We start from the raw sequence: 19,177 nt of genomic DNA, 5'->3' as shown, positions 1-19,177 counted from the left end.
TTATATATATATATATATATATATATATATATATATATATATATATACACACACACACATACACATACATATATTTTTTTAAGTTGTAAATGGATACAATACCTTTACTTTTATTTATTATTATGTGGTGCTGAGGATCGAACCCAGTGCCTTATACATGCTAGGCAAATGCTTTACCACTTAGCCACAACCCCAACACAGCCCTTTTATTTTTAATAAACCATTTTCCAACTTAAAAGACAGTAGAAAAGCAAGGGTTGGGCTGGGGTGTGGCTCAAGCGGTATCGTGCTCGCCTGGCATGCTTGCGGCCTGGGTTCGATCCTCAGCACCACATACAAACAAAGATGCTGTGTCCGCCGAGAACTAAAAAAAAAAAAATTCTCTCTCTCTCTTTTCTTTTTTTTTTTTTTTTAAAAAAGCAAAGGTTGTTTTTTACTTTGTTTTTTGGTACTGGTATACAGATTTCAGTAATTTCCAGAAGGAATTTTTTGCATGTCTAGTTTTAAATTTTATATTATTTAAACTTTAAAATTTCTGTTGCATCTGATATAAACCCTCTGATATAAATCCTTTGAAAATAAACCATCTTTTACATCAGAAAATTTATGTAAAATATATAACACAGTGCCTAGTGTCAGGGCTCAGAAAATACTACCCAAGAGTACTTTAAACAGAAGGAGATTGGGAGTACCTCAGAATTAAGAAGATCACTCTGACCTTCCCCTACCTTTTTGCTTGAGAGCAGGCCATAAAGAAATCCTATGACCTATCTTTCCTGAACATAGGTCATAATAACCTCATTCTAGACAGGTTTTGTACTACACCAGGAGAGGGAATGAGAAGTCTGGGTTGGAGGTAAGGTATAGAATGAAACACAGAGGTCTTAAGAAGAATCTGGAAAGGACTTGCTGGATTTCTCACCTCAGTCTATAACCATTAGATCATAGTTTTTGTCCAATAGCATTTCTACATGGCTGTTCATTCTTTATCCCACTTAAGTATGAAAATAGACAGTTGTTTTTTTTTTTTTTTTCCGGGAACTTTACGCCTTCATTTCTGAAGACTCTTGTTTCAGGTAAAACTGATTAAATAAATTTGTTATGCCTTTTTTTTTAACCTCTTTTATTATAGAAGTGTCAACTGTGACCAGTATGGTGGATGAGGAAAGGTATTGCACCTTTCTGCTCCTATACTAGCATATAAAAATATAGTAAATATCACTTACCTAGTACATACTACCTAACAATTTCATTTGTTCTAAGGGAATTTTTATCAAATATGTGTAATTTTCCACATGGATATTTCCGTGGTTTAAAATTTCAAACAGGGCTAGAAAAATATAGATTCTTGTCACAAAAAAATACATAAGGCATTAAGATGTTATTGAAGAAAATGAAGCTATAAATATTTATTTACAAATATAAGTTTACAAAGTAGCATATTTGTATATGAGTTATGACACAGGTATAACAAATTTAATATTGGTACTATTTCTGAAATATCCTTTTCTTGGACAACATGTAAAATACCATTTTTGCCTTGCTAGCATAATTTTTAAAAATTGACACAATGAGCCAAGCGTGGTGGCACATGCTTGTAATCCCAGCAGCTCAGGAGGCTGAGGCAGGGGGATCACAAGTTCAAAACCAGCCTCAGCAACTTAATGAGGCTCTAAGCAACTGACCTGAGACTGTTTCAAAATTAAAAATAAGACTAGGGATGTGGATCAGTGGTTAAGCACCCCTTAACCTTGGTACCAAATCCTTGGTACCAAAATAAATACATAAATGAATAAAAATTTTTAAAAATAAAAATTGACACAATGATATCTCCTATATGCTGAGTAGCAAAGGTAAGATTTAAGAGTATAGTTTTATTTCACTTTGTTTAATCCAATTTGAGTTCAAAACTGTAGACTTTAAAGTTTAATTTTTGGCTAATACCCCCTAAGGAAATTCTTATAAGTCATTTTTCTCTATTTATAAAAAGACAAAAAGTTTATTAAAGACTTGAAGAAAACTTGGCTTACTATTGTTTCAATGAAATATGTTACTTTTAATAAAATCTTAAATTTGATGTCAGAAAAAAAGTATTCAATTTATTCCTTTTGGCATTTACCATTTTCATGATGGCAAAAGAATATTTACTTTTATTTATTTTTTATTTTATTTTATGGTACCGGGGATTGAACCCAAGAGAGATTAACCACTAAGCCACATCCCCAGCCCTTTTTATATTTTTAGTTAAAGACAGGTCTCACTAAATTGTTTAGGGCCTCCCTAAGTTGCTGAGACTGACTTTAAACATGCAGTCCTCCTGCCTCAGCCTCCTGAGCCACTGAGATTATATGAGTGTACCACCACACCCAGCAGGAACACTTAATTTTTTTTTCCTTTTTACTTGTAGATGGACACAATACTTTTATTTTAACTATCTATTTTTATGTGTGCTGAGGGTCTAACCCAGTGTCTCACACATGCTAGGCAAGTGCTCTACCACTGAGTTACAACCCCAGCCCAGAAACACTTACTGTGTGTGTGTGTGTGTGTGTGTTGCTAGGGATTGAACCCCGGGCCTTGTGCATACAAGGCAAGCACTGTACCAACTGAGCTATATCCCAGCCCAGAAACACATACTTTTTAACCCTAGAATTCAAGTTACATGGATCATTGACTTAAAGAAAAATAAAAAGAAAAGAAAAAGCATCAACTTGCCTTTCGATGTCATAATGGTTTTTTACACTGAGACACTGGAAAATGTATCCCATGAAAATACCTAATTATCACAACATTCTAGGCTTGTGTGATTTTGAAAATACCCTTGCTAGGAACCTGGAAGGGCAATTCTGCCTTGAATGATGCTACAAATTAACATCACATTTGCTTTTTAGTGTTTTTTTTTTTTTCCTTAATGCAGTGCTGAGAATCAAACCCAGGGCCTAGCACATGTTAAGCATGTGCTTTACCACTAAGGAGCAACCTCAGCCTCTAAGTGTTTCTAGTAGTGTTTTGTGCTTTTAAAAGAAGTGAACTTGGGCTGGGATTGTGGCTCAGCAGTAGAGCACTCGCCTACCACGTGCGAGGCCCTGCGTTTGATCCTCAGCATCCAGTTAAAATAAATCATTAAAATAAAGGTATTATGCCCAACTACAACTAAAAAATAAATATTAAAAAAAGAAGCGAACTTTTAGTAAAATATTTTAATCTTCCTCCAAATGGAGACATTGTGAATATTATTAATTGCATTACAAAATAATACAATCATATACTACAAAGTGAAGTTTAAGAAATCATGTTTCTTAATTTGTATACGTTTAGATAATTCAAGTCCATAAATCCACAATTTTTTTTTCCTGGCTTAAATTTACTTTGGTTTTCTAAGTCATATTTTTTTTTCCAATTTTCTCTTTTGTTCTGTAACAAGTAGGCCCAACTTAAAAATAGAAATAACAACTCTAATGTGGTACAGAATTTTTCAGTGGAAAAAAAGCCCTTAGAATTGTCTAATCCATCCCTGTCATTTTAGGAAAAACAACAACAACAAAAAAAAACTCAGCTCTGACCTGAAAGGGAATCCTTTCTCACCAAAGGTCATCTAGATCTTTGTAGAGAGGTCAGGAGGGACACCTGAGACAGTTGCGGTCAGAGCACCTGTTAGGTAGTAGCTAGCAATGAACAACAGTGAATGTATGGCAAGATCACAGGTTTACTTTAAACTTGTGAGTGTTGTGGTAGCAAGTAGCTATCTACCTTAAGTTACTCTTAAAGTTTTCTTTTAAGTTACTGCCAAGGCAGATGAATAAACAGTTTGTTGCAGATAGCCTTTGTAGAACAACATCAATACAAAAACCTTGAGGATAAAAAGACAAAAGTAAAAGAGATAATGGCGGGGGGTGGGGGGAATGCCTCAAGAGAGAAGGATTTATGGGACTAACCTGACAGGACCCATAAAGGTCAAAATAAAACTAGGAGTTATGATGCCGAGTGTCTCTCATTAGCTCAGAAGGGGATATTCTTTAGTGGCACAGACACACTAAGATAACTTCTGCCCAGCTATTGACCCCAGTGCCTACATTAACATGGGATTGACTTGTAGATGAAGCCCCCCTGAATAGGATGGCCACCATGACAGTCCAGTGAGGTCCAACTAAGGTCAAAAACTTCACTGCCTGATGTGAAGGAGGAGTTGAACACCTGATTAGCAAAGAATATAGAAGTGGACCCCAGTTCTCCTGGTAAACATCAAATGGTAATAAATTTGGAGACAGCCTTATCTCCTTTGTCATTCTCTGCTTGGAGATGCTCCACTCTCATGAGAATGCTCTCTGCTTGAGCCTCACTTTGCTTTTACCTTATCTTCACCTCACTTTCACTCTACTCTCACTTATAATAAAATTCTCTTGCATAGCTTTTGGTGTCTGACTTTAAATTTTCTTTTGTGGGAACACAAGAACTTGGGTTTGGTGTTTCATCTCCCTGCTTTCCTGTGACAAATCCATTAGGGTAAAGGAAGGTCATTGTCTACAAGTTCTTCTTGGTGCTGGGGATCAAACCCAGGGTCTTGTGCGTGCAAGGCAAGCACTTTACTAACTGAGCTAACTACCCATCCCTTTGTCTGCAAGTTCTTGAAGGGACTTTACTTTGTGCATTTTCTGTTTGGTTTTAAAAAATAATTTTTACTGATTTTTCTTTCCTTGAAAGGAGTACACTCATGGTAGGACATTTCAAAAAGATGTAGGCATGAAAAGAAGAGATACAAATTATGTATAATCCAAGAAATGCATAAGAATGATAAACACCTAAGTTATAATACTGTTCACTCCTAAGGGGAAAGGAAAGGGTGTAATGACAAAGGGATACACAGGGACTTTTGATTGTATTGGTAACATCTTATTTCTTGGGCGAAGTATTGAGTACTTCAATATTCCTTATGCTTTTTATTTAACACTTTGTATGTCTAAGTTAATATAGAATACATGTTTTAGCATAAGGGAAAAATGAAAACAAAAACCAAAGAAACAGCTCCAGAGAAGGAAAGAAGATAGCTATTTGCGCCACAACACCCAGGTAAGAATTGATAGAGGAGGTCTCAACACTGGTTTAGTAGTCTCATTATATTAACCTTGGGAAAGAAAGGTGGTGCTGAGGTATTTTAACTTTTAGGGGAGGGCGGGGACGAGAGATTGAATCCAGGAGCGCTCATTCCCTGAGCCACATCCCCTAGGTCTTTTTATTTCTCATTTTGAGACAGGGTCTTACTAACTTGTTTAGGACCTCACTAAGTTGCTGAGGCTGGCTTTGAACTTGCAATCTTCCTGCCTCAGCCTCCTGAGCTGCTGAGATTACAGGCGTGTACCATCATTCCTGGCTGTGGGAGACCAACCTGGCATGACTGAGTCAACTCCCCTACTGGGCGATGTGTCGTCAGGCACCCATGCTGCTTGACTGCCCTGCTCTTCTAGAGTTTGAGTGACTGTGTTCATTCCTGGGTGTGTCTTGCTACATTCCCATGGGTGAAGCTACACTCACCTGTTCCTTTGTAATATAACCCCTTGCCCTGTTTAGGGTCGAATGTTCCATGGAAGTGCCTTGTGTGTGTCCCCTTCTCTTACTGTGCCCTTGGGTGTGGCCTACCTAGATGTCAGTCAGCCTGCTGACAGCAAACATCATGAAGCTGGCCTCAGCCCCCTGAAACCTGACCCCTTGCCTCATTTGAATAGCTTCTCCTCAATAAAAGGGCTCAGGGGTTAGCGACTTCTCACGCTCTCTCTTCCTGAGGACCCTTAAGGTCAGAGGAGCCATCACCCCGACCCCAAAGAAAAAGGTATTTGTGTCTCTTGTGTGGTTATTTTGCGCAGCCCAGTTAGCCCAGTTTATCTGGAGTGACCCCTGAGCCTTTTAGTCACAAAGGCGAAACAGAAATCTGGCATCTGGCTATTTTTTTTGTTGTTGTTGTTGTTGTTTTAGTCATACATGACAGTAGAATGTGTTTTGTTTTGCAGAATACACATACATAAAGTATAACTTATTCTCTTAGTTTCCCACTCTTGTGGTTATACATGATGTGCAGTTATCCTTGTTGTCTATACAAATGCAAGGCTAAAAATGTTATGACCAATTAATTCTATTGTTTTCCTATTCCCCTCCCCCCTTTCCCTTCATTACCCTTTGTCCAGTTCAGTCTACTTCTATTATTCCCTTCCCCATCCTCCCTTGTTTTGGGTTAGCATCCCCAAATCGGAGAGAACATTAGTCCTTTGCTGTTTTGGAATTGGCTTATTTCACTTAGCATAACATTCTCCAGTTCCAGGGCTGGGATTGTGGCTAAGAGGGAGAGCACTCAACTCACATGCGTAAGGCGCTGGGTTCAGTCCTCAGCACCACATAAGGATTAAAAACATAAAGATATTATGTCCACCTATGACTAAAGAAATAATTTTAAAAATTAAAAAAAATATATTCTCCAGTTCCATCCATTTACCTGCAAATGCCTTAATTTCATTCTTCTTTATGGCTGAGTAGTATTCCATTGTGTGTGTGTATGTGTGTGTGTAAATATATATATATAAAATATATATAAATATATATAATATAAATAATATATAATGTGATATATATGTATATATATCACATTTTTTATGCATTCATCTTTTGAAGGACATCTAGCTTGTTTCCATAGCTTGGCTATTGTGAGTTGAGCTGTTATAAACATGGATGTGGCTGCATCACTGTAGTATGCTGCTTTTAATTCCTTTGGGTATAGACCAAGAAGTGGAATAACTAGTTCAAATGGTGGTTCCATTCCAGGTATTCTAAGGAATTTCCGTACTGCTTTCCAGAGTGGTTGCTGTCTCACCGACAATGTATAAGAATACCTTTCTTCCCACATTCTCACCAACATTTACTGTTACTTGTGTTCTCTATAACTGCCATTCTTACTACAGTGAGATAGAATCTCAGTGTAGTTTTAATTTGCATTTATCTAATTGCTAGAGATGTTGAACATTTTTTCATATATTTTTTGACCATTTGTATTTTTTCTTCTGAGAAGTGTCTGTTCAGTTCCTTTGCCCATCTATTGATGGGGGTTTTTATTTTTCTGGTGTTATGTTTTTTGAGTTCTTTGTATATCTTGGAAATTAATTCCTTATCTGAGGTACTGGTGGTGAAGATTTTCCTCCATTCTGTAGGATGTCTGCTCATGTTCTTGATTGTTTCCTTTGCTGTGAAGAAGCTTTTTAGTTTGATACCATCCTATTCATTAATTCGTGTGTATGTGTGTGTGTGTGTGTGTGTGTATGTGTGTGGTACGGGGGATTAAGCCCAGGGCCTTATGCATGCGAGGCAAGCACTCTACCAACTGAGGTATATACCTAACCCCCATTTATTGATTCTTGATTTTACTTATTGCGTTTTAGGAGTCTTGTTGAGGAATTCAGTTCCCAAGCTAACATGTTGGAGAGTTGGGCCTACTTTTTTTCCTAGTAAGTGCATGGTCTTCGATACATTTAGAGTTGAGTTTCATGCAGGGTGAGATATAGGGGTTCAATTAGGATTTTACATTAGGATTTCCAGTTTTCCCAGCACCATTTGTTGAGTAGGCTATCTTTTCTCCGAGGTATGTTTCTGGTGCCTTTGTCTAGTATGAGATAACTGTATTTATGTGGATGTGTCCCTGTGTCTTCTATTCTCTTCCATCGGTCTTCATGTCTGTTTTGGTGCCAATACCATGCTGTTTTTGTTACTATCACTCTGTAGTATAAAGTCTGGTATTGTGAGGCCTCCTGTATTGCTTTTCATGCTAAGGATTGCTTTGGCTATTGTGGGTGCCTTATGTATCCAAATGAATTTCATGATTGCTTTTTCTATTTCTATGAAGAAATTCATTGGGATCTTTATAGGAATTGCATTAAATCTGTACAATGCTTTTGATAGGATGACCATTTTGATAATGTTGATTCTTCCTATCCAGGAACATAGGAGATCTTTGCATTTTCTAAGGTCTTCTTCAATTTCTTTCTTTAGTGTTCTGTAGTTTTCATTATAGAGTCTTTCACCTCTTTTGTTAGGTTGCTTCCCAAATATTTTATTTTTTTTGAGGCTATTGTAAAGGGGATAGTTTTCCTGATTTTTCTTTCAGCTGATACATCTCTGCTGTATTGAAATGCAATTGATTTATTGGTATTGATTTTAAAGCCTGCTACTTTGCTGAATTCGTTTATGACTTCTAGCAACTTTCTAGTAGAGTTTTTGGGTCCTTCTAAATATAGATTCATGTTGTTGGCAAAAGGGATAGTTTGAGCTCTTCTTTTCCTATTCATATCCCTTTAATTTCTTTCTTTTGTCTGACTGCTTTGGGGAGGGTTTTGAGGACTATGTTGTATAGGAGTAGTGAAAGGGCATGTCCGGCTATTTTAATTTCTTAGCTGTTAAAACATAGCTAAAGCATCTTAAAATTTAGAAAACTTAGCTAAGAAGATTGACTTTAGGGTGAGAATTTTGCTGCCATTTTGAATTACCTACCCTTGAATAAATGGGAGGTGACAATAAACACATTAGAAGCGGGGAATTGAGCAAGTAATCATCTATGCTTGCTCCTTTTCTTATCCATTGTATTTAATTATGGATATCAAAATATGCATTTTTATATTTATTAAATCAATCCACAAACCTTCACAGAGTCATGGCAAGGCTTTCATGAGCAACATGCTTCATGTGCTGTCTATTAATAGCTATTGTCTTTGCTTCTTTTTTCTTTCCACTACATTGGACACAGTGCCTCTGCTCCTTCATCCTCCCACTCCCGGCCTTTCTTTTTTTCTTTTTCCCCCTTATTAGGGTTGCCAGGTTCATGGGCTCCATTATATAAGCTCAGATAGAAAGAACAGACATAATTGAGGTCCTTCCTAAAGATTAGAGCCCAGAAAAATATGCATGTCTTCCCTCCTCCCTTCTTTCTCTCTCTCCCCCCCCCCATCTTTCTCATGCGATGAATAGAAACAGTTTGTGACAGGTCCCCGTGTGCTCATACCCTCGGGTACACAGCTGGCGAATTGTTTAGCCCTCGGCATGTAGTCTGACCTGCACCACCACCCAGAACTGAGGCCCAGCATATAGCTTCTGTCATAGCTGTGTGCAGAAACTCCCACAACCGAGTATTGAGAGGGAGAAAAATGATAAAAATGCTTGAGTATGAAATATGCTAATTCTTTTCTATATACTCACTCTCTTTCTGTATGGAAAAGTTTACAGTACAATTATCCACTTAACAACAACTTCTAATTAATTAATCAGAGTATTTTGTTGTCCTCTACTTGGAAGAGAAAGTGAAATAATATCACAATTAACCTGTTTTGGGAGACAGAGATTTTTTTTCTATTTGTTGACAACCTAAGCCAAAAACAAACAAACAAACATGTTCTTTTTTAAAAAAAATTTTTTAGTTATAGTTGGACACAATACCTTTATTTTACTTATCATTTTTATGTAGTGCTGAGGGACGAACCCAGGGCCTCACACATGCTAGGCGAGTGCCTTGCCACTGAGCCACAACCCCAGCCCTGAACATGTTCTTTCACCTCTATGTAGACTGCTGGAGACTGATATTTTTCAACATGATAATCCAAAAATGTATCACATGTTTAACCATCAAAAAAGATTTTAAAAAGCTTAAATTTTTGTGCACATATTCAACCAAGAAAAGCAATATATGACTTTTTTTGTTTGTTTGTTTGTTACCGGGAATTGAACTCAGGGGCACTTGACCACTGAGCCACATCCTCAGTCCTATTATTTTGTATTTTATTTAGAGACAGGGTCTCACTGAGTTGCTTAGCACCTCACTTTTGCTGAGGCTGGTTTTGAACTCAGGATTCTCCTGTCTCAGCTTCTGGAGCCACTGGGATTACAGGTATGCATCACCATGCCCGGCTTTATTTTTTATTTTTATTTTTTTTAATACTGGAGCTCAAACCCAGAGATGTTCTGCCTCTGAGCTACATCCCCAGCCCTTTCTGTCTTAGTTTTGAGACAGGGTCTTACTAAATTGTCAAGGCTGGCCTTGGATTTGTGATCCTCCTGCCTCAGTCTCCCAAGTTGCTCGGGTTACAGGTGTGCAGCACCATGCCCAGCATGAAAGACAATATTTTTTAGAATATTTTTAATTATTTATTTTTTGGCAGTGCTGGGATGAGACCCAGGACCTTGCACAGGCTAAACAAGTACTCTACCTCTGAGCTACACCCCCTAGAATATTTTTATTTTACAAAAATTTTAGCAAAAGTAAATTTAGCTCAGCCTACACTTAATCAGTAAATCTATTCAGTCAAGACATCTTATTCCCTTAGCATTTTGCCCAGGTTTTGTTACATATCACCTATCCCTGAAACCCCATCACAGATTTGGTATTTAAACAATTTTATTCCTAGTAAATTCAAAGAAGCATGTGTTTTTAAAATAGGAATTTTTTCAGTTTCATTATATTTTTCCCTTGTGATATCAAATATCCTATGTTTATTGGGTAAAAAAAAAATACATTCAATAAGAGAGCTATACCCCTCATTATTGTGATCACTTCATTTTCTGGGTTGAACCCTATTTTTCTTTCCTTCATTCAGATATTCAAAAATTATCCATTTTCGCAAGCTCAGTGAAGCATTACCAGCTGTATACTTAAGCATATATATTCAGCAACTCTGAGATTTTTCTGAAGAATATATGAGCTCAATGTTAAGAACCTTCTGCAAAAGAATAGGAGGGAACATTTTGTGGTTTCTCTGCTATTATACAAAGTACTACATAATAATAATAACAATTATCTTCTTTCTTTCATTAAGCATCCCACTGAAAATCCATTCATTCTCAAGTGCTTTTGTTAAGTAACATTCACCATTTGTTCTGATTTTTAATACAAAAAGGGTTTGCCATAATTGCAGCCTTATTTATTGAATTGAGATTTTAAAATAGATTCAGCATCTGCTGATGTTCATATTTCAGAATACAGAAATAAGTAAAAATAAATGAACTGAAACACCTTTGAAAAATAGCAAATAAATGTCTTTGCCTTTAGATTTTTAATTTGGTTTTCACTTCTTGAGTTTATTTTTTGGTTTTAATAAGAGTGAGTGCTTGTTTTTCAGATGTTTTTTATTGCTTTAGTTTTGTGACTAAATAATTTTGCAGCATTTGGACATGTACTTTAGTGACTACACTACCCAGCTAGTAAATGAGCATACTAACCCTGGGATATAGCAAACTGTTACTAATTCCCTTCACCTGGCAAGACTTCCTGAAGGCTTCCCTTTCCCCTGAAAAACTGGTGAATTGTTTATAGCTGCCTTAGTTGCGTTAGGGCAGGAGATGGGGAATATATTTAACTCTACAAGAGTTTGACTCCTCTTTGTGATCCATGTTTCAATTTGAAGTAGATATTACTGTAAGTGTTCATTTAAACATTTTGTATTCAAATGAAAAGCCTCCTCCCTGTATACAACTACATGATCACTATGTACATATCTGGTTTTTGCAGTGAAAATTAAAAAGATTAGTTAGTGTTAGAACTGCACACCAGGAACTGGAATTGGGCTGTCAGCCCTCACTTCTGCTCCTTGATCTGGAGGCAATAGAGAGCAGGTTCTCTGGGTGTGGACACTTAAGGATGAGGAAAAAGGCACTGGCCCAAATTCTTCTGGAAGGTACAGTTGCAAAGATACAATTACACATTTTATTTAATCTGTTATTAGTATAGGAAGGTAAACCAGAGGATTCCTTAGTTCTCCATAAATAGAGGCACACTGGATTACCATTGGAAGAAATATATATACTCAGTACACTGTAGTTAGTAGTTGTTAAATGTTCCATATAGACAACGTCTAATAGCAGTCAGGTTGCTATGTCTGGTATTGTTGGAAACTTTTGGATGATTTTCAGGGATATGTTTAAGAATAATGTCTAGTGTTTCAGCTCAGTAGCAGAGCACATGCTTAGTGAGACCCTGGATTTGAAATGAGAGAGAAAGTGAGAGGGTGGGGGAAGAAAAAGGGAGGGAGGGAGGGGGAGAGAAAGAGAGAGAGAGAATGAATGAATAATACCTCTAGTGGTAGAGGAAGGGGAAAGAAAAAAGAACCCAGAGATTATTATGTTCATATTAACCTGTAGTGAAGTGTTTAATGTGTATGTATGTATGTATGTATAAAACACATAGAAAAGGAGTGTTCTCAAATGGAAGAAGCATCAACCTATGTGCTTTATTCATTCAGTCAACCACCAGATAGTGTAGGTCAAGTGACTAAAGAACTCTAAAGTAACTCAAAAATCCCCGTTGTGAGGCTGGGGTGCTAGCTCAGTGGTAGAGTGCTTTCCTAGCATGTGTGAGACACTGAGTTCGATTCTCAGCACCTCATATAAATAAGTAAAATAAAGGTCCATTGACAACTAAAAAATATTTTCAAAAAAAATCTCTGTCGTTCATGAAACTTACATTCCAGAAAGGGGAAGCGGACCATAAACAAGATAAATAAAATAAATAGTATATTAGATAATAAATTAAGAAAGATAATAAGTTGTGTGTGGGTGGGGAGGAGGACGAGGTTTTAATATTGAATAAACTGGTCAGGAAAGATCCTGATGAGTGACTCGTGCTTTACATAAGATGGCACAGAAAAAGCCTAGCTGGCTGCTTAGGCTATACCTTATAAGGTATCTACATGTTGTGGAGAGAGAGGCACAATACAGTCTACTTACCAGAGACAGGAGGCAAGCTATACCACTCCTCAGTATTTATCCTAAAGAACTAAAGTCATCATACTACAGTGATACCTGCATACCCGATGTTTATAGCAGCACAATTCACAATAGCTGAACTAAGGAAACAGCCTAGATGTTCATCAATAGATGAATGGATAAAGACAATATGGCATATATACACAACGGAGTTTTATTCAACCATAAAGAAAAATGAAATTATGACATTTGCAGGAAAACGGATGGAACTAGAGACCATTATGTTAAGTGAAATAAGCTAAACTCAGAAGGTCAAGAGTTTTCTCTCATATGTGGAAGCTAGAGAGGAAAAAGGAAAACAAAGGTGGGGGTGGAGGCATCTCATGAAAAGCAAAGGGAGGTGGGTAGAGGAAAGGAACCTGGGGTGAGAGGAGGGCAGGGAGGGGAAAGTGCTGTGAAGTGATATTGGTCAAATTATTATATTGTGTGCATGTACACATATGTAGCAACAAATCCCCCATTTTGTACAACTGTAATGCACCAATAAAAACATTTTAGGAAAAGAAAAAGATACTTGGGAGGCAATGTTCATAATGAAAAACATTACTGCCATATAAAATCTCCTTTAGTATAGAGACAGACAAAGAACTGAATTATTTTAATGGGTAGTGTAATGCAACTATAATAATCAGTTATATTCATTGCCTCTATAGGGTTAGATCTGCCAAGAATGGAATCCTCTCTTACATGGCACTGGAGAAATAAACAAATTGTTATAATCTGAGTCCCTTACTTTAATGTATCTCTTTGTCAGTCATCAAAACTTTTTTTCCCCATTGCAATTCTTTCTCATGATAGACATTGGTTATAGCTATATTTAAAATTTAAAACCAACACCCTCTTTCCAAGGAGATGCTTCGAACAAAATGCACAAAAATTACTTCTTACATGGACTATTTCCCTAAAAATGTTTGCCCAGGTGGTAAATTTTACCCATTTGGTTTTGATTCTTCTAATTTTCCAGTTTAGACCGTAACATTTCCTGACTTCATTTTTAAAAACTCTGAGGATGTATTGTATTTTGAGCATGTGGTTCTGTTGATTGAGTACAATTCACATGAAGACATCCATTCTTTAAAATGTATACAAAAATGCAATTTAAACCACTAAAGGATTAAGACTTTCATATTCTTGATTTTAGCTAAATGCATCCTGAGTTTCTGCCAGGTCTCACCCACACTAAGGTATGTTCAAAAGCTGTTCCTCTGGGATTAGTCACATCTCACTGACTTTGCTCACTGATTAACAGGGGAGTAAAGGTCAATTGCTTTCAAGCAAGGAAAGAGGTATTTCCATGCATTTAACCAATTTCTCAAATTGTAATATGAAACCTGCCAAGCAAGGATTATAAGCAGGAACCAAGACAGATTTCTTTAGTTTTGACATACTAAATTAAATCTTTTCTTACCTTGATTTAGTTATCTTCTTAATGCTGAAAGGATAATCAAAAAATGTTACAAGGTTTCAAGTCAAAAATATAACCACATTACATTCCTTTAAAATAAAGGACAAAACCTCAAGCTGGTTGTTTGAGGACATCGGTACTTCTTTCCCTTTTTTCTTTCTTTACATTTTTTTGTGATTACAACATCATATATACTCATATTTTGTGAGATCATTTTAGATTTCCAAATGCTTTCATGTGTTTTCCTCCTCTGTGCTATAACCTCTAGCTATACTTTGTAATACCTGAAAAATTATATCACTGTGGATCACAAAAATTTGGTTAGTTTTTATATATAAATTCCTCTGATAATATGTTACTAAAAGCATAGAATGGTTTAAACTTGTTCTGAAGTTTAGAAACTGAACATTATCTAAGCATTGTGGCTGGCCCACCAATATATTTTAATGATGAATCTCCAAACCACTCTATGGGAGTTACCATGGACACTAAGAGGCACTCCACTGCCAAATCAGATGGATAGAAAAACATGGTTCTTTTAATATATTTCAGGTATCTGCAGACTTCCAGAACTGGTTCTGTCACAAATAAATGGGACTTAGCTCTAATTTGTCAGAGCTTTTCTGACAGCATTTCAGCTACACATTCTTGTTTCATTCTCTTCTGCACTCTGCTTCAGTCTGTTTTTCATCTTTGTGAAAGACCTTACAGTGCAGATCACCGTGATCATTTCCTAAAGGTTAGCTGTGACAACCAGGCCTGTATTGGACTGATGGGACTGGCAGATAAGAAGAGATTTGCTTAGTGTCTCTTCCTCAACAAGACCCATTAATTCTTGGGAAGAAAGACTTATTTCTGCTTCTACCCTTTCACTTGGTAAGTATAATCCTGCATGTGTTCTTCTTATATTTTATGTTGTTGCTAAACATACTCTCAAATAATGAATTTTAAATCAATTTATGTTCCTGTGAGGATCTTCTTTGATAGGGATTCATTATGCAACAGAGTTGATAGACTTAGGAAATCTATTCTTCTATGAAGAGGTCTGATATATTGGGGAATATAATTATGCTATTGTTTTACCGTAACATATATTTTGTCTTCTCAAATTGTTTTAATTAAAGGTTATGGAATGAATTTAGTTCTAAGCAGAGGGCAAAATTAGGATTTGCTCTTTACCGATCATATGGTAGATATTTTCATGTTATAAAATATTTCTCAAGTTTTTAAATAAATTTATATATCTGTATTACAATTTTGCATATGTAATAGAATTTTAGGGTTGATCTATGACATTGACTAACCAAAGTACAGTCAAAATTTACCTCTTTTTCTCATTCTAGTCATTTAAACTATCTTCACCCTTAAACAAAATAAAAAATTAATCAATATTAGGCCTACACAAATTTAAGTCCCCTTTCCACGAACTGTTCTTTTTAGAGAGTAAACCATTAAATTAGACGTAATTCAGCAAAGTGTTGTATAATATTATTCATTCTCTTTTCACATTAATTACCTTTATTTATGCTACTGGTTCAGAATTTCACCTATATTGGCAACACCGTTATTTGTTTTCATCCCCACAGCAAATACCCAACAGATATATTAGGAAAATAGGGAGCCAGCTGGTAAACAGACTCATTTCTCTGCCTCAGGGCTTACAAAGCAATTTGCCAAATCCATCTTTCTCTAGTTCATTTCACCTCATCATAACTTCCGAATTTTGTGTTTTTGCCTTCTAAGAATTGCAGCATATCTAATGTATAAAAGAATGTGAAGCTAAACTTGTTCTTCATCAGTTTGACATTAGTCAACGGGGTTTTCTTCTACTAAGTTCTGTAGCGTGTTTTCTTATTATTTTTAATTGTTGAATTAAAAATTATAATTAACAAATAAAATTGTATACATTTATGGCGTATACCATGAGGTTTTGATAAATATATACATTTTGAAACATATAAATCAAGCTCATTAATATGTCCATTTCCTCACATACTTATCTTTTTTTGTGGTGAGAACACTTAAACCTCACTAAAATGTTTTCTTTTTGATTGGTTCATGTTCCTTTTACTTTTAATTACATCTTACAATACCATGTACAAAGACTGTTGATACAAAGGTTGTAAATAATATATTTTCTAATATGCTGAATTATACATTTATGGTATGAAACTTCAATATAATTTTAGAATTTTTAAAAAATGGCTCTTCTATTATTCTTCTTGGTTTAGAGGAAGTCAGAGTCACAGGTATAGAAACACTAGAAATGTTGAAACAATTACCAAGATGTTAAGGCAACTGGCAATTTCATTATGCAAAGGAGGAAAAAAACAGGATTAGTGGTTCTATCCAGGAGTGGAAAGTACATTTGAGTTGGGAGATAAGGTGATACTGTAGAACCAAGAGCACAAAGCATCAGGATATAAAGACAGTGACTATTTGTGGACCCTCTCTCCTCTCTATGTTCTAGGCACAATATTCAGGTACTAAGCAGGTAGGATTCCAGAACATTGCTGCTGAAAGTCAGAACAAGGGACAAGAAATGATCAGAAAATTTAGCAGTCAAAAGTAACCATAAGTGATTTGTGTGTGTGTGTGTATGTGTGTGTGTGTCTCTGTGTGTGTCTGTGTGTGTGTTACTGGAGATTGAACTCCGGGGGTCCTCTACCACTGAGCTATAACCCCAGCCCTTTTAATTCTTATTTATTTATTTATTTATTTATTTATTTATTTATTTATGGTGCTGGAGATTGAACCCAGGGCCTTGTGCATTCGAGGCAAGCACTTTACCAACTGAACTACAACCCCAGCCCTTAATTTTATTTTGGGATGGTATCTCATGAGTTGACCAAGCTGGCCTGGAACTTTTTTTTTTTTTTTCAGGTACCATAAACTTTTTTTTTTTATTTTTTATTGTTGGTTGTTCAAAACATTACAAATTTCTTGATATATCATATTTCACACTTTGATTCAAGTGGGTTATGAACTCCCATTTTTACCCCATATACAGATTGCAGATTCACATCAGTTACACATCCATTGATTTACATATTGCCATACTAGTGTCTGTTGTGCTCCGCTGCCTTTCCCATCCTCCACCCTCCCCCCTCCCCACCTCTCCCCTCCCCTCCCCTCCTCTCTCTCTACCCCTCCACTGTATAACCCTGAGGGTCTCCTTCCATTTCCATGCAATTTCCCTTCTCTCTCCCTTTCCCTCCCACCTCTCATCCCTGTTTAATGTTAATCTTCTTCTCATGCTCTTCGTCCCTACTCTGTTCTTAGTTACTCTCCTTATATCAAAGAAGACATTTGGCATTTGTTTTTTAGGGATTGGCTAGCTTCACTTAGCATAATCTGCTCTAATGCCATCCATTTCCCTGCAAATTCTATGATTTTGTCATTTTTTAATGCAGAGTAATACTCCATTGTGTATAAATGCCACATTTTTTTATCCATTCGTCTATTGAAGGGCATCTAGGTTGGTTCCACAGTCTTGCTATTGTGAATTGTGCTGCTATGAACATCGATGTAGCAGTGTCCCTGTAGCATGCTCTTTTTAGGTCTTTAGGGAATAGACCGAGAAGGGCAATAGCTGGGTCAAATGGTTGGCCTGGAACTTTTGATCCTCCTCCCAAGTACCTGGGATTATAGGTATGTGCCACTGTGCCCGGTTCAATGAGTGTATTTTAATGCACACTCTATCATTATTAGAGTTCAGTGACTGACAAAAAGAGATGAAAGCAATACAAACAAGTGAATCAGAAATCTGAACATTCTCAGCAGTTTGTTTGTTTTGTTACTGGGGATTGAACCCAGGGCCTCACACATGCTAGGGAAGCACTCAACCACTCTCCGTGTTCTTTGTAGGCTCTTCTTATCCAGTGGCTTAATTGTTAATTTTCAAAGGATTTGTCGTAGAACCGCTTCTCACTTAAATTTTCTCCCTGGGAGAGCTTATCCACTAACACAATTTTAAAAGCTGATGACTCACAAACTTCTATCTCTGCCTCAGATTCTTCTCCTGCTTTACATCATCCAGTTTCCTATTTCCTACTGAAGTGGCACCCCCTTTCTCCACAGAAAAGTCTTAACTGGGCTTCTACAGAAATCTTTACCATGGCTGATTTAAGGACTGTCAGCAAAAGAGTCTCTGCAAAAGAATTCAATGAGATAAACTTCCTATTTTCGTGTCGCCCTGTTTTACTTGGCCACTGGCCGAGAAGATACCAGCACTCCAGGTGCTAGACACCCGCTTACTAGTTTTTCACAAACATATCCAGTGTAGTAGTTTGTAGAAATATGCAAACAAGGCCTCTGGCGTTGAGCTGGGGCTACACAGAGATGTCTACATTTTTAAGAGAAGTTACCAACTGGGTTCCATGGTAACAGCTGGCAGGGGGAGGAAAGAAAAGAGAGAAGAAGCGCTCCCCTTCTTAGGTGTTGTCCTTGAAGGGTTAACTTGCCCAGAACAGTGAAAGAAAAAGCTGCTTTTATGTAAACTTCTGCAGACTGTGAACTTCTGAGCCCTTCCCCTGCTGGGTATAAAACTCAGAAACTACCTGAATTCGGGGTTCAGGGGGTTGATTGATGACAGCAATAGCTGTGTGCCCTCTGAACCTGGCTGCAGCCAAATAAAACTGTTTCCTGCTATCTTCGGTACCTTGCCTCATTTGTCCCTACAACACTAGGAAGCATTTGTATGTCTAGAGGCTGCTCAAATTCTCCATGTTCAAAATTAAATTCATCTTCCCTGATAAAGCCTTCTTCTCCTGTACCCCTCTCTAACTAATGCTGCCATTCAGCCGGCTGCTCAAGCCCTGAACCTGAGACTCATTCTTGACTCCTGCCTCTCTTTCTATTACCAAATTCTATCAACATTTTCTCAACATTTATCAAATAATTTACTCCTCTCCGTGTCTAATACCTCTCTCATTCATCTGAGAAATACATTATTGTCTTTCTCCTGGACTGTTGAAAAAAGCCTTTTGTACC

This window comes from Marmota monax, unplaced genomic scaffold, assembly GCF_021218885.2.
Source record: "Marmota monax isolate L192 unplaced genomic scaffold, Marmota_monax_Labrador192_F-V1.1 WCK01_AAM20220418_F8-fsc00050, whole genome shotgun sequence".
Lineage (NCBI taxonomy): Eukaryota > Metazoa > Chordata > Mammalia > Rodentia > Sciuridae > Marmota > Marmota monax.
This window is presented reverse-complemented; position numbering follows the sequence as displayed.